The sequence below is a fragment of the Mastomys coucha genome, unplaced genomic scaffold (genome assembly GCF_008632895.1).
Source record: "Mastomys coucha isolate ucsf_1 unplaced genomic scaffold, UCSF_Mcou_1 pScaffold20, whole genome shotgun sequence".
NCBI lineage: Eukaryota > Metazoa > Chordata > Mammalia > Rodentia > Muridae > Mastomys > Mastomys coucha.
This window is the reverse complement of record NW_022196903.1, coordinates 110508485-110522863: the sequence shown is the minus strand read 5'-3', so window position 1 is coordinate 110522863 and position 14379 is coordinate 110508485. Positions and strand designations below refer to the sequence as shown.

General features: G+C 44.4%; 1 long non-coding RNA gene and 1 other non-coding gene across 2 annotated transcripts in view; both read right to left on the bottom strand.

Annotated features, from left to right (window-relative positions):
* The window catches only part of LOC116098304, a 22456-nt gene extending 13339 nt beyond the window's left edge, over positions 1-9117 (bottom strand). Inside the window, exon 1 of the long non-coding RNA XR_004121798.1 lies at positions 9030-9117. This is a non-coding gene — a long non-coding RNA (uncharacterized LOC116098304). The remainder of the gene's footprint in view (positions 1-9029) is intronic.
* Positions 9118-10231: 1114 nt separating this feature from the next.
* On the bottom strand, positions 10232-10373 carry LOC116100150. The gene has a single exon (XR_004122497.1). It is a non-coding gene; the product is annotated as a small nucleolar RNA SNORA48 (small nucleolar RNA).
* Positions 10374-14379: the final 4006 nt, after the last annotated feature.

The window sequence follows — 14379 nt, the reverse complement described above, 5'->3', positions numbered from 1 at the left end:
ACACATAAGAATGATTCTAGATGTGGTTTCTTAGAGGATGATAGTCTGGCTGAAGCCATTATGAAATTCTTGTTTCAACTAAAGACCGTTGTGATCATTGTAGATCTCAGAGTCATAGATTTTGATGATACTTAGGGCAGGGCATTAGCCAGAAGAACATTCTCCTTCATCCTGTTTGGACCAAGGGAATAACAGTCTGAAGTAGACTCAAATTGTTTGCTATTGCCTAGCAGCTCCTTGTGTTGCCTAAGAAACTCCTCTAACTCCACGAATTCTGCTCAGCTATTGTGCTCACTGGTTGGCTATAATGCCAAGACAATAGGTCATTGCAAGACCAGAGGCAAAATGGCACCTGCTGTCTTTACAGGGCATTTCTCTATCTATCTGCAATCATCACATTTATTTGGGAAGGAAACTGCAAGGAAATGGAAAGGATGAGGATGCCATTTGATTCTCTAAAGACAGGGTGTGTGTGATGAGCGGCAAGGTGTGATATCTTCAAAGATGCTCCACAACCCCACAGTTCACTGTTGCTATGGTACTGTGGGTCTCCATGGCCTGGGAACCAGAGAAATATTCATTCATTTAAGAAACATCTCAAGGCCCTATAGCTGCTGGGTGCAGGATTCTTAAGGAGTGAGAAGGGGTTGTGGATTAGCACCTTGTAGACATTTATTACAACTTCAGCAAAAACCTTGTTGCCTTCATAATGGGCTTTGGCTTTGCTGGCTCAGGGGACTCTCAGCCAGGAGACCTCCTTCCCCACCATGGTCCTCTTTGCCACTTTGGTCCAAGTAGATAAATGATATATAAACAGTCAACAAACAACACTCCTTGTCCCTGCCTCCATCATTCACCCATACCTTCCCTTCTCAGAGCGTCATAGCTCACCCACCACCAAAGCTCACTCAGGAAAACAAAACGCATACCATGAAGAGCCCTAGAACGACAAAGACACTGAATGTGTCATGAAAACCTTTTCACAAAGAAAACCCCAGGCTCTGAGAAATTCCACCAGAGAAGAAGCTGCTCTTTTATTAAAACAAACAAAAGCACTTCCGAAGACCTGATCTTTGACGTAAGCATAATCCTTATACCAATGCAAAATTATCACAAGGAATGTAAAGGAGACTGATATACCGCATGAAATGAGTTAAGGGGTGTATCCAGTAAACCAAATTCAATGCTATATAAAATGTCTGCTATGCATCATGGCCAATGATGTGAACTTTAACCCAGAAATATAGACTAGGGCTAGCATTACCACTGTAGTTTTCCAAACCAGTAAGCCAGGAAAGAAGAGCCAGGTGATCATTTAAACAGACTTCCTTTCCACCCGCCCTCTCTCCTTTCTTTCCTATCCTTTCCACCCTCCCTTCCTTCCTCCTGTCCTTATGTTCATTCTTTCTTGCTTATTTTGTTTTATAAAGTCTTACATCCATTTCTAATAATGTCTCAGTAAAATGAAGCAGGAGAGAAATTTCCCATCTAATTAAGAACAAGCCTAAAGCTATTCTACCAATTAATGGAGAAATCAGTGCTTTCCTTTGGGATGAGGACAGAAGACCTGCGCTGAGGTTTCTAGCCTGAATTTCCGTGGTAGAAGGGGAAAACTGAAACATTTTAATACTGGGGATTGAGTCCAGGACACCATGCATTTAGCCATGCCCTATGCCACTGAACTGCATCTTCTGCCTTTTAAATTGTGTGGGTGATCTTACCAACTTGTTCAGAATGGCTTCACACTTTCCTGACCTTCTCAGGAAGCTGGAATTTCGGTAGTTTTGGTTTTGTTTTCTTACAGACTATTTAACCACTGAGTAGAACTTTTGATGGAATCCACAGCAGGTGACCAGAACTAATAAGAGATTTAACTACATTTGTAGCATACAATGTAATAGCTAAAACCTGGTTGTATTTCTATATGCCAATAGCAAATAATGAAATATTTTTATTTACAATATCAAGTATATTAACTACTTGGTGACAAATTTGATGAGAGATATAAAAACCCAATATATGAAAAATTAGAAAACTTTGTTGAGAATTTAAAAGGAATAAATAACTGGAGAGGTATAACTTGCTCATTTTAGATGGGTGTGTATTGCTGGCATGATCTGTATTTAAAGCATCCCTTATTGGCACCTATGTGTAAATGCTTAGTCCTCAGCTGGTGGAGGCTATGTGGGGGAGGTGGCAAAACCTTTAGGACATGGGGCCAAGCTGGTGAAATGAGGCTACCAGGCAGAGGCCATTGAGAGTTATATTCCAGGCCCATTTCTAGGACAGCTATCTGCTTCCTGATAGGCTAAGGTGTGAGGGACCCCTCCCCCACTCACCCTTCCTGCCACGAATGCTGCCATGCCTTCTCTTCCATGATGGATTGAAACCATGAGCCCAAATAGCCCCCTTCCTTAAGTTTCTTCTGTCACAGCAATGAGAATTTAGTATAAGAAATACAGCTGCTCCTGTGATAAACCCAACCACATGGCTCATAGGCTTTTGAAAACATAAGAGGGATGGGAAAGAGTGTGAAGGTGAAGGCTAGAGATATGCTGGAATACTATAATCAGAGATTAATGGGCTATCTTGGCAGGCGTTAAGAATATCAGCATTCTGATAGAAATGGGGACAAAAGAGACTTGTGATCATGAAATTTCAGAGGGGAACCAAAGAATCTGTCATAAATTGGACTGGAGGTAACTAACTCATAGTACATTGTAGCAAAGAACAGATAGCTGTATTCTTTGCATCCTAAAAATCTGAGAGCTGAAATTTAAATGTAACAAATTTGTTTGATGTAGTAATTTTATTTCTATTTTTATTTTTTGGTTTTTCGAGACAGGGTTTCTCTGTATAGCCCTATCTGTCCTGGAACTTACTCTGTAGACCAGGCTGGCCTCAAACTCAGAAATCCTCCTGTCTCTGCCTCCAAAGTGCTGGGATTAAAGGCGGGCACCACCACTGCTCGGCTTGGTGTAGGAAATTTTAAGGTAGCATATCACTTAGCCAGTGGCATGGTTATTACTTGCTGATTTTAGACAGATTTGTAGTAAGAATTCAAAACAGAAAATAGTTGAAAGATCTAGAAAATTCAGTCTGGTGAGGAAAGATGCTTGCTAATGTTTGAAGTGCCACACTGAACAGCTTTAGTTGTCAGAGACATTAGCACCAGTACAATGAAACTATAGACTTTGCACTAGGACAAAAGGAAATGTTCCTTAAGAGCAAGACTCTACCCAGGCAAGGCTCTAAGGAGGAAAACTGAAAACCCATTAGAAAGATTTTCATCTTAAAAGCATCAGATTGTAGGACTGCCCTAATTGAAGAGGACAAGCTTCTTCACTTTGTCCTCACTTTCCCTGATTCAGCCATGCAGCTATTCATAGATTACTAAAGCTATGGTCTGAGGGAGCTGACTGCATCCAGAGCTTGCAAGAGAACTTGATGTTGATTATGCGGTAGGTACTCATTTTGCATGCATGCAAAATATAGGAGTTACGGACTCATGAAGGTTATGGCAAAGAGCCAGGAAAAAGTCTATGAGGCCAGGCAATGTGTAAATAGGATAGGAATCTCCGTAAGGAATCTTTGATTAGAATCTCTGAGTGGACCACTTCATCAAGCTGTGAAGCAGCTTAGGTATCACTGAAAATTCTAGTATTTGAGGGAATCTAAGAATGTGGGATGTCTGCTACAGAAACCTTCAGGAACTAAACAGAGCTGTCTAAAAATAAAATAAAATAAAATAAAAATAAAAAAAAACAAAACAAAAAGAGCCATGTGTGCTGTGTACAGCAGGACCGCAAGGAGCGTAAATGATGCCACCACACACTCAGATGTCCGATGCAGATCTGTGGGTTCTGGTGTTTTCCTGTCTGGTTTGGGGTTTACTTGAGTCTTTCTGGTCTTTCTTTGCTATCAGCCATAAGTGGAAAATTTTTCTCTCAGTGATCATACATTAGAACTATATGACTTTTGAAAAATTATAGAAAAATTATAGTCTTACAGTTAAGTGTTTGTCTTGAGTATCAGAAGAGACTTGTTCACTCTTCTGTGTGGCCCAGTCATTTCACCCCTTGGTATTTGCCTAAGGAGGCAAAAACTATATCCATATAAAAAAGTACACATGGATGGTGATAGCAGTTTTATTCATAATTGGCCAAATTTGAGGGCAACCAAATTGTCTCAGTGAGTAAAAACATAAACAAACAGTGGTAAGCCTAGACAATGCAATGCCATTCAGTAGTAAGAAACACACAAAGAACATCCAGGGGATAATACTATGTGAATGAAGTCAATTTAATTCCAACTGTGTGGCATTTTGGAAAAGCATTAAGTATGAATACAGTAAATGGATCTGTGATTGGCAGAACACTGGTAGTGGGAGGAGCCAACAGACATAGCCAGGAGGGATTTTAAGGCAGTGAAACTATTTTGTACGATTCTTTGATGGTAGCTATAGCAAAAACATTGGTTGAAACCCATAGTAAGTACCTGTCTTAGTCAGGGTTTCTATTCCTGCACAAACATCATGATCAAGAAGCAGGTTGGGGAGGAAAGGGTTTATTCAGCTTATTTCCACACTGCTGTTGATCACCAGAGGAAGTCAGGACTGGAACTCAAGCAGGTCAGGAAACAAGAGAGAGGCAAAGCCATAGAGAGATGTTTCTTACTGGCTTGCTTCTCCTGGCTTGCTCTCTTGTAGAACCCACGACTTCCAGCCCAGGGATGGCACCACCCACAAGGGGCTCTACCTGCTTGATCACTAATTGAGAAAATGCACCACAGCTGGGTCTCATGGAGACATTTCCCCAACTAAAGCTCCCTTCTCTGTGATAACTCCAGCCTGTGTCAAGTTGACACACAAAACCAGCCAGTACAGTACCAGACCAAGAGTGACCCCCTCATGCAAACTAAAGACTTGATGGGATGAATTTCTGAGGCAAGCTTGACAGCTCTTCAAAGCACCACTGTGGCATGTCGATACAGGGAGAAGTCACATGTATGGAAAATGACAACTTCTGCTCAGTGAACTTAAACTTGATCTAAAAATGCAATCTATCTTAAAGGTAAAATGAAACAGAAAGTAAAAGGGAAGAAGAGATGAGGAAACGTGGGAAAGGGAGCGGAGAGGGGGAAGGCAGGAAGCCGAGCAACTGAACAGCAATTCTCTTGGTGCATCTGAAGAGGGAGGGATGATGACCACCTGACTGGAAGCCATTGCAAGAAGCCACCACACTGTTGCGGGCAGGTAGGACAGACACCACGACTTAAGTGGAATGGGCTCCTCATTTCCCCAAATCTCCACAGGGTTTTCCCAATGTGTCTGTGACATCTGAGGACAAATGTCATCTGTACCACCTACTGTGGTGGGGATGCTCTTTAGCTCTTGGCCTGCCCCCCACCCCCAGCCATCTCGGTTCTGTCTTGCTCACCTCAACATTCTCTCTTGTTCGAGAACAGCCGATGTGCTTGCTGTTTCAGACCTTACACATACAATTCGTGTGGCTAGAATGCTCTCCTCAGTCCTTTGTCTCGCTCTCCAGACTTAAGGTAAATCTCGCTAAGGAGGGGGCCTTTCCCTTCCCCACCCACAGGCTGCATTGAATTCCTTGGCTTCAGCCGCAAACTCTATTTTAGAATCCCAAGACAGCTGTCACAAGCCAGGAGGTGTAGCTTACCTTTATAATTTATCTCATTTGAACACCACCCCAAAGCCCCACATATGTCTTTCAGTAAAAGCCAGTGCCACCTGCCTGGCCGGTCTCTACTCCTTCCCTAAGGTCCTCATTTACTAAGTCCCAGCCACAAAGCTCACAAGGTCACTTCGGAGAACACAAGACTTCAGCAATCAATCCACCCCTGCCCAGTTTTGAACCTGGGGGGCAGAGTCTCCCCATATCCTTCCTGACTCAGGGTTCACAGCTGGGTTGCTGTATTAAAGTGAGTGGCTGTAATTTTGAAATTTGAGAGCAAAGAGCAGAGACCTCAACTGGGAAACACAAACTCAATGCAACTCCCCACCGAGGCCTGTGGGTTCTTCTCTAATCCCACACCGCTCAATTCCCAGAGCTGCTCAAGCCTGCCTATAAATTACTTTTATAAGAACGTTATCACATTACTGAAAATTAATAAAATCCCCGTTGGACACACATCTATCCTGGTTTTGTAACCACACTAGGAATGCAGTCCTATAGGCTGCTATTCATGTTTTCATGCTAGCCACCAGGCCATTTAATGTCTTGTTTCAGATCTTTCCTTCAGTCATCTTTTAGACTAAGAGCAAAAGACCTGCTCCAAATGGAACGATATTGCTTTGAGATGAGTGAGGTCTCTACCTCAGCATCTACAAGGAGCTAACAGCTGGGCCAAAGGATGCAGTAGCGTGTGGATGTTATTTGAGAGTGGATGCTTAGCGACCAGGAAGCTGCTGCCTCCTCTGCTTTGCTGCAGGACCTCTTTCCAGTGCATGGGTCCGCCACCACTTTTCAAGCCATGCATGGCTTTGCTCCTGATCTCGGATAGTTAGGGAACCAGTTCATTCTCCAGGGCAGAATGAACCTCCTACCAGCTAGGGTTTGGGGAAGCTCCTCAGCAGTGTGATGGGTGACCTACTTGCCTTCACTTAAGCCATGTTATTCCCTGCTCTGGGTTAGACTGCTGGGAAATAGAACAAATTGCCAAGTTGGCAACCCAGGACTTCCCACTGTCACTGATGGGGATCAGAGAGATTATTTCACCACAAGAAACCAAATGTTGACTGCCCAAATGAACTGCAAGAGTAAATCTGACCACCCCCCTCCCCCCTAAAATCCTTCAGGGTAGCTGCTATTCTTGGGATAAAGATCCACATCCTTCCTGGAGAAGCCAGATGTGCCCTTTGCCCCACTCTGGCGCCTCCTCATGAGGCCTCAGAATCTCCACCTCTTCCTGGTCCCAGAAGGGCTGGCAGTCAGTTCCCCCATGCGTTACTGAAGCTATTTCGCTCTACACAGGTGCATACGTTAATAAGCAAGTACACATAAATAAAAATGTGTGTCAATATATGGCTAGTAATGTCTTCCAGGGCTCAAACTGAACTCGAGGTTCTCCTACTGAACATCCCTCCGACCATGACACTGCACCTTAATAACTTCTCAGATGTCTTTCAGACTCCAGGTATATGTAAGCCACATGTACTCCAGCAGAAAAGGGAAATCCATCCACCCATGGGAGAACGAGGCAGAGTGGATGGGAGTGTCTCCAGGTTGTACTCCACTGTGTGTGAGGCCACTGGGCCTGTGATAGCAAAACCCTACGCAGGAGGGCTCTAACAGAAGCAGCCAGTTTGGGAGACTGGAAATCTGAGATCAAGGTATGAAGCAGAACTCCTGCTCCTGAATTAGATCTCCTTGGCTCACAGGTTGCTGTCCCACATCTGTTGTGTCACATGGTCATCTTTCTTTGTGCCTGTGTCCTGATCACTTTTTTCTTTTTCAATTAATTAATTAATTAGGTAACTAATTAACTTATGTCTACGTTTGTGTGCCTCTGGGAGGTTTATGTGCATTACATGTGTGCTGGTGTTTTCAGGGGCCATGAAGAAGTGTCAGGTGTGAATGGTGGGAACTGAATCTGGCTATTCTGCAAGAGCTTGACTTCTTAGCTGTCTCTCTAGCTCTTGATTACCTTTCTTATAAGCACATTATTTTGTTGGTTAGAACCTGTCCTCAGGAACTAATTTTAATTTACATCACCCATTTAAAGAGCCCCTCCCATCTTTTAATCCAGTCACATCCTAATAGGAATTAAGAAGTTCTGGAGATGAGGACACAAATTAATCTATTATGTATTATGGTTGGAGGAGGGCATTTTTTTTCTTGTTAGGTCAAAATCAAATCTCTTCACATGTCTGCAACATGAAGGTGGGGGCATGTAACAGAACTCTTGTGGGTATGTGTCAGAGTTGGGATTTTACTGCTGTGAAGAGGCACCATAACCATGGCAACTCTTATAAAGAAACCATTTAATTAAGGCTTATAGTTTCAGAGGCTTAGTCCATTATCATCATGGTGGGAAGCATGGCAGCATCCAGGCAGGCGTGGTGTTGGAGAAGGGGGTGAGAGTGCTACATCTTGATATGAAGGCAGCCAGGAGGAGATTCACTTCTGCAGGCAGCCAAGAGATGGTTATCCTCTGCAGGGGGTGGAGACTGAGTTTATATATGAGAGAAGGCTATCCTCTGCAGTGGGTGGAGACTGAGTTTATATATGAGAGGAGGCTATCCTCTGCAGGGCGTGGAGACTGAGTTTATATATGAGAGAAGGCTATCCTCTGCAGTGGGTGGAGACTGAGTTTATATACGAGAGGAGGCTATCCTCTGCAAGGGGTGGAGACTGAGTTTATATATGAGATCTCAAAGCCCACCTCCACAGTGACACACTTCCACCAACCAAGCCACAGCTATTCCAACAAGGCCATGGCTATTCTAGGCACCACAGTGTAGGAGAGTTATGGTCCTGCAGTGAAATTTCCACTGAGGGTTTCATGCTCTGGGTCACTGAATTACCTGATCCCCAAAGGCTTTCCAATTCTGACAGAAAATCCATTGAATTAATAGTTCTTTTCTTTTTTTGATTTTACATTTTAATTAAAATCAAGAGATAAAATTACGTGTATTGTGTTCAACATGTTTTAAATCACATATATATTCAATTACTATATTTAGCTTATTAAAATATGTATCACTTGACATAGTTGTGATGTTTGTAGTAAGAACATATTATATCCACTCATTCGGTTTTTTTTTTTTTAAGAATACATTGCCATATACCATACATTGTAATTGATTGTTGACACTATTCTTATACAACAGATGTTTTATTTTAACTTTTTATTATTTCCTTATGAGTTTCACATCATGTAGCCCAGTTTCGTTTATCTTTCTGTTCCCTCATATGCATGTTCTCCCAAAATAATACACAGATACACACACACACACACACACACACACACACACACCCCCCAAAGCATAGAAAACATCTCACCGTGAAAGCTGTAGTATGTCAGTCTCCCACGGTGTATTCTTCCATCCACACATCTTCACCTGCAAATGTTCATTGCAACGAATCATTGGTCTGATTCCAGATCTCTGGCTTCTGTGACATCATCAACATTGCATCCTCACAGGGATTCCTCCCAGCTGTCCTATTGTTGTCCTGTGTCATGGAGATCCTGTAGCTTTGGATCAGGAGGACTGGCCCTTTCACGAATCCCAACCATTTGCAGATGATGCAGATTTGGGGGTGAGTCGACTCAGAGCCCAGGATGGTGGTTTAGCTGGTCAGTGAACTGGCTCCCCCTTGTCCACACCATCAGAATGAGCTCTCCAGCACTCCTCTGGCTAGGCCGCCCGGTGCCACTGTAGGCAGGAAACAGGTCAGGTCTCCTGCTTTCATGCCCTCAGCCCAGCTCACCTGCACCCAGGCCTCTGAGGCTAGCTCCTCTATGCTGTTTGGGTAAGGCAGAAGGCCCACTCTCCTCAGGGCTGCCACCAGTAAGAGACTGGGCCAGCTCTCTAGGGCATCTCCCAGTGAGGGGCAAGGGCAGATCTGCATAGACCCTGCACGTCCACATGCTCCCCTGGCAGTTTCCCTGACCAGGGACATTCCCATGTCCTCTAGTGGTAATATGAGCTACAGACAATGACATTCGACCCTTGCCACTGCATAGATAGCCACAGACTGAGACATGGCCTCAGTGGCACTTTGGGATGGTACCTCACCGTGGCCCAGGTGGGCAGGGCTGGTTATTCACAACAAGCTACTCCTCTCCACCCTCGTGTCTTTCTAGGTCCATTTCTCTTCACAGTGCTCAACCTGCTCCACCTCTCTTTCTCTCCCATCGGACCACCACATACTTGCACACTGTGGTGGTTCCAGCTACAGGCTAGCTACATGGCTGATGGGCCTCTGGGTGACATCCTTCATCCACGCTGCATGTCTTGCTGCCAAGTGAATATCTATGTCCTGCCTGTGCTGAGTGCCTAAGGGTGGGTCTCAGCACTACCTACCTCAGGGTGGGTGGCATAGGGCTCTGAGGTTCTCTGTCTTCCTGTGCTGTGCTTCATGGTGGTAGGTGGGGCTCTGCCTATGCCATGGGGCTTTGCATGTCAGAATGCAGGTCTCTGTCTTCCTCCTCCTGAGCTGCACTGCCTGGATTTCATTTGGTTTGGTTTGATTTGATTTATTAATGAGTCCTAGGCATAAGATAGCTTTGCCCACCAATCTGGGTACCAAGCTAAGATAAAGGACTGCCAGGTGCTCTGCCCCTGACTGATGTAAGAACACCACCACCACCAAGGTGCCTCTTGGCCCATTGCCTGCGTGACAACAGATATTTTAAACTTATTTACTCTGTCTGGCTTTAAATTTTTTTAATCGTTGACCCATCTTTCTTTGAGTGCCCCCTGGTTGCTATTATTTCTGCTCTATGCTTTTAAATGATTAACTGTTTTTAATGTAAGTTAAATTTCTGAAGTGCTTAGTGTAATATCTAGTACAGAGGTGGCAAAATGCAACTCGTGCAATGTGAATGTGAGTAGGAAGGTGGTCGGGGCTGAGGGAGAAGGTTGTGCAGAGGCAGCTGGCCCAATCAGTCACTGAGGAGACCACAAATGACAGACTTAGTTCCCCTAGGAATGTTAATTCTCTGTATTAGCATATCTCTTGGTTGCCCTTTCTAGGGTACAGGATCACTAGACTTTCCAGATGTGCAGAAAACAAAAGACCCCCATCTTCCTGACTGGAGGAGGCATCGGATCGCATCTGATGCTGTAAGAGAAGTGGCTGCCTCTTCTCTTCCCTTAACATGCTCCTTTTACTCTTGACATTTTTAGTGAAAGACACATAGCTAGTCATCTCTGAGCAAGCAGAGGACTGGGTCACACACATGCACACTCCAATACCAAAATAGAGGCAGGTTCTAGACCTGAGTCTTCCAGAGAGGGAGTATGCCAGAAAACTGTGAAGTCCCAGTACTAACCTGGATGGTTTCCCTTGTTTCCAAGATCCTCAGAACCTTCTGTGGGCCCACATGATGCTTGGCATGGTTCTTGGAGCAGTGGCAGAATGCCACCACTGTGTCAGCTGCCCCTGTAGAGTACTGTCAGAAAGTCTTGCCCATATTCCTTTATAGAGGAAATTTCACTCAAAGAAATGTCCTTATCCTATCTTAGAGACTCTGGAATATGCTTCAAAGAAAAAATTCTCTCTGCCTCTTAGCATCTATCCAGGATCTCTTTTCAAATGTATTTGTGTCTTCTCAGAAAGGCTCAGAGGAAGATGTCCTCTATTCCTGCTGTGGTGGGACCCAGGCTCAGGGTAGCCAGGAGCTGGGCATCTGTGGAAGTTCAGCCTCAGGTTGCACCGGGGCCTTTCTCTGCTTCTAGACAGTGCCAAGCATAGAAAGATAGGAAGCTATTCTGTGGTTTGAATATGATTACTTCTCTCCAAAGATTGCAACTGAAGCTTAATCTTCATTATGAGATATTAGGAGACAGATCCTTCAGGAGGTAACTAGCCTGTTCACATGTTTGATGGATTTGTGGATTATGAGGTTGGCCAGCTATTTTGAGAGTGTGTCAGCTCTAATACCATTTCCAATTGCAGCCTTTTAAGCTTGGACTGGAGCCAAGAGCCCAAAGCACAGCTCTTTTTTGTAATTTCCCAGCCTGTGATGTTATGTCAGCGAGAGAAAATGGTCAGATTGGAAAGGACTTTGTATACCCATTACCATAACCTGTTTTTAAAATACATAAATTATCTTTAAAACTTTCATTGGAGAAAAAAATGATGGGAAAACTATTATAGAAACGTCCAGAGATTTGTAAAAAAAATGAGAAACACAAACCTAATGCTGGTTCTTCAGGAAAGGCAAAGAGCTAAGTTGCTTTCCCCATCACAAAAGCACACTCGACGGCCGGGAATAGAGGCTAATGATTGCAATCTTGGAGCTTGGGAGGCCGAGGCACAAGAATTGAGTTGGAGATAAGCTTGGGTTACATAATGAATTCCAGGCCAACACAGGCTATATAGAATGACATCTTATTTCAAGACAAATACACACACAAATAAAAAGTAAACCAACCAACTAATCAACAAGCAGTACAATTTGCAAGTTTGGGAACAGCTAGTCCCTGACTTCAAAAGTCACTGATCCAGGTATCTTTGGCAGAAATGCTCGTCATTGCTCCTCACAGCCCCTGCTGTCTTGCTGAGGGATGATGGGAATGTGGACTTCCCCTGACCTAGAATGTGGACTTGCAATTCATAACAGGGGCCTCCACTTCCCCCAGAGCAGCCTTGGGGTCTCCCTGTGTCGTGGGTGGGAGGGTGAGAAGGTTGCAGTGACTGTTGCCTTCCTTCCTTATGAAGCACCCCGCAAGTGTGCCTTCCCTTCTATCTGGCCCAGAGCATCTGTGAACGTCCCCGGTGGGTGGTACAGGTGCAAGCAACTGTGAGTAGTGACTTTGATGAGCGCCCGGTGGATACTCTGAACTTGGTTGAGCCAAGGGCTGAAGCAATCCCTTTGCTCATTTTGCTTTTCCCTGAGTAGAATGCCAGAGGCCAGGAAGCATGGAGGAATGGCTTAGCATAGCTGAAAGGAGAGAGCAGATGTCCCTCTGGTTTTAGTATTAGGCCAGGGGTCCTTATATCCCTCCAAGTAGCCTTGTGTCCAGTTTCCAGGCAACGAGTGGGAATGGGAATAAGATTGACATCAAGGACACAGGAAGTTCCCTCCTACCTGAGGTCTGATTCCGGGAACCCCTCATACATAACACCCCCAGCACCAAATGAATGTACAAGCATGAAAACCTTCCATAAAATGGTGGCTTTTCCACAGCCAGTGTCTGGTAGACACAGACATGGTAGCGCAGGGGTGTTGGAGAACCCGGAGAAGGCTAGAGTAAGGCCTAGGAAGAGGATGTGCTCTGCCTAGTGTGTTAATGTGAATGAAGACTTGACTGTGAGTTCTCAGTTCTGGGTGACATCATTCTGAAGGACAGCTCTCCTCATGCAGTTTCTACATGGTACCTGGGTAAATGACTTCACAACAGAAAACAGACCACCCATCCATTAGTGAAGAGCGTGTTCATGGGGTAGCTATGTGGGAAAAGCCAGATGTGAAGAAATATGGTTATCGAAAAGGAAAGTATACCAGCAAGCAGATGATCCACAGTTACACACAGCCTCCTCAGGCCCTACTCCATGCTCAAGCAGCTGTCCTCATAACTAACCTACACCGGAGGGCAAAAAGACAACAGGCACATGGTGTGTGTGGGGGGTCTCAGTTACCTACAGGTGTCTTCTTCCAGTTGCACCAGGTGAAAAGCACACTATTTTGTCCTTGGTACAGTTGGCCATTGGGAATGGCCCTCTACCTCATGACCTTCACCTGCTTTGAAGAGCTATGACTTGTTTCCTCCAGGGACCCTGACAGCAAATGAATCATACTGGTTCCTAGATTGTGTGCTGAGTGGTTTTGAATATTCTTTGTCCCCTTATTCAGAATATTGAATTTGATGTAGCCACAGGTACCCAATAGCCGCGTATTCTCTTTCTTTGAAGAGCCAAGTTGGTGTCTACTCACAAGGCAGTATAGAAGCCCGAGCTACAGAAGGAGGAGGCAAGGGTGCATATAGGTTCCATCACTAGGGCTCTTCATCTGTGATCTTAATGCCTGGAAATGTTCAGGGCAATGCAACCCATCCTGGCTCTGGTCACAAAAACTGTTCTCTCTATAGCTGAGAAGATGGAGTCCAACCTTCCTGCCCTGTTACACAGGACCGCGGACCTCACTCCAGTTGTCAATTTCCATTCGATATCACTCTGAAATAGAGATATATAAATGGCCCTGTAGTGTGTGTGAGGGAGAGGCATGTACATGCCATGATGCATGTGTGGAAATCAGACGGCAGTTCCCAAAGCCAGTCCTCTCCGTCCGGTGTGAGCCTTTGGGAATTGAACTCAGGTTGCCAAGCGTACACTGCAAGCATGTGTTCCTGCTGAGCTCTCTCACCAGCCTGCATCAGTTATTTAAAAGCTAAGCATCTAAGGTGATGATGGATATGTTCATTAGCTTGATTGTGGTGATTGTGATACAATGTTTACACACATCAAAACATCACCGTAAGCGCATGCAATTTCTCTCAATCACACCTAAGTGAACCTAGAAAATAAATGCTAACAATGATCTGTTACTAGTTCCCATTTGTGTACCAGGCTCTGTCCTAGGAATTCTTCCATCCATTGTCCTTAACTTCACATGATGCCAGAAGGAAAATGTCACTGTTCAGATGTGATAATTTTTTAAAAAGATTTATTTATTATTATACAT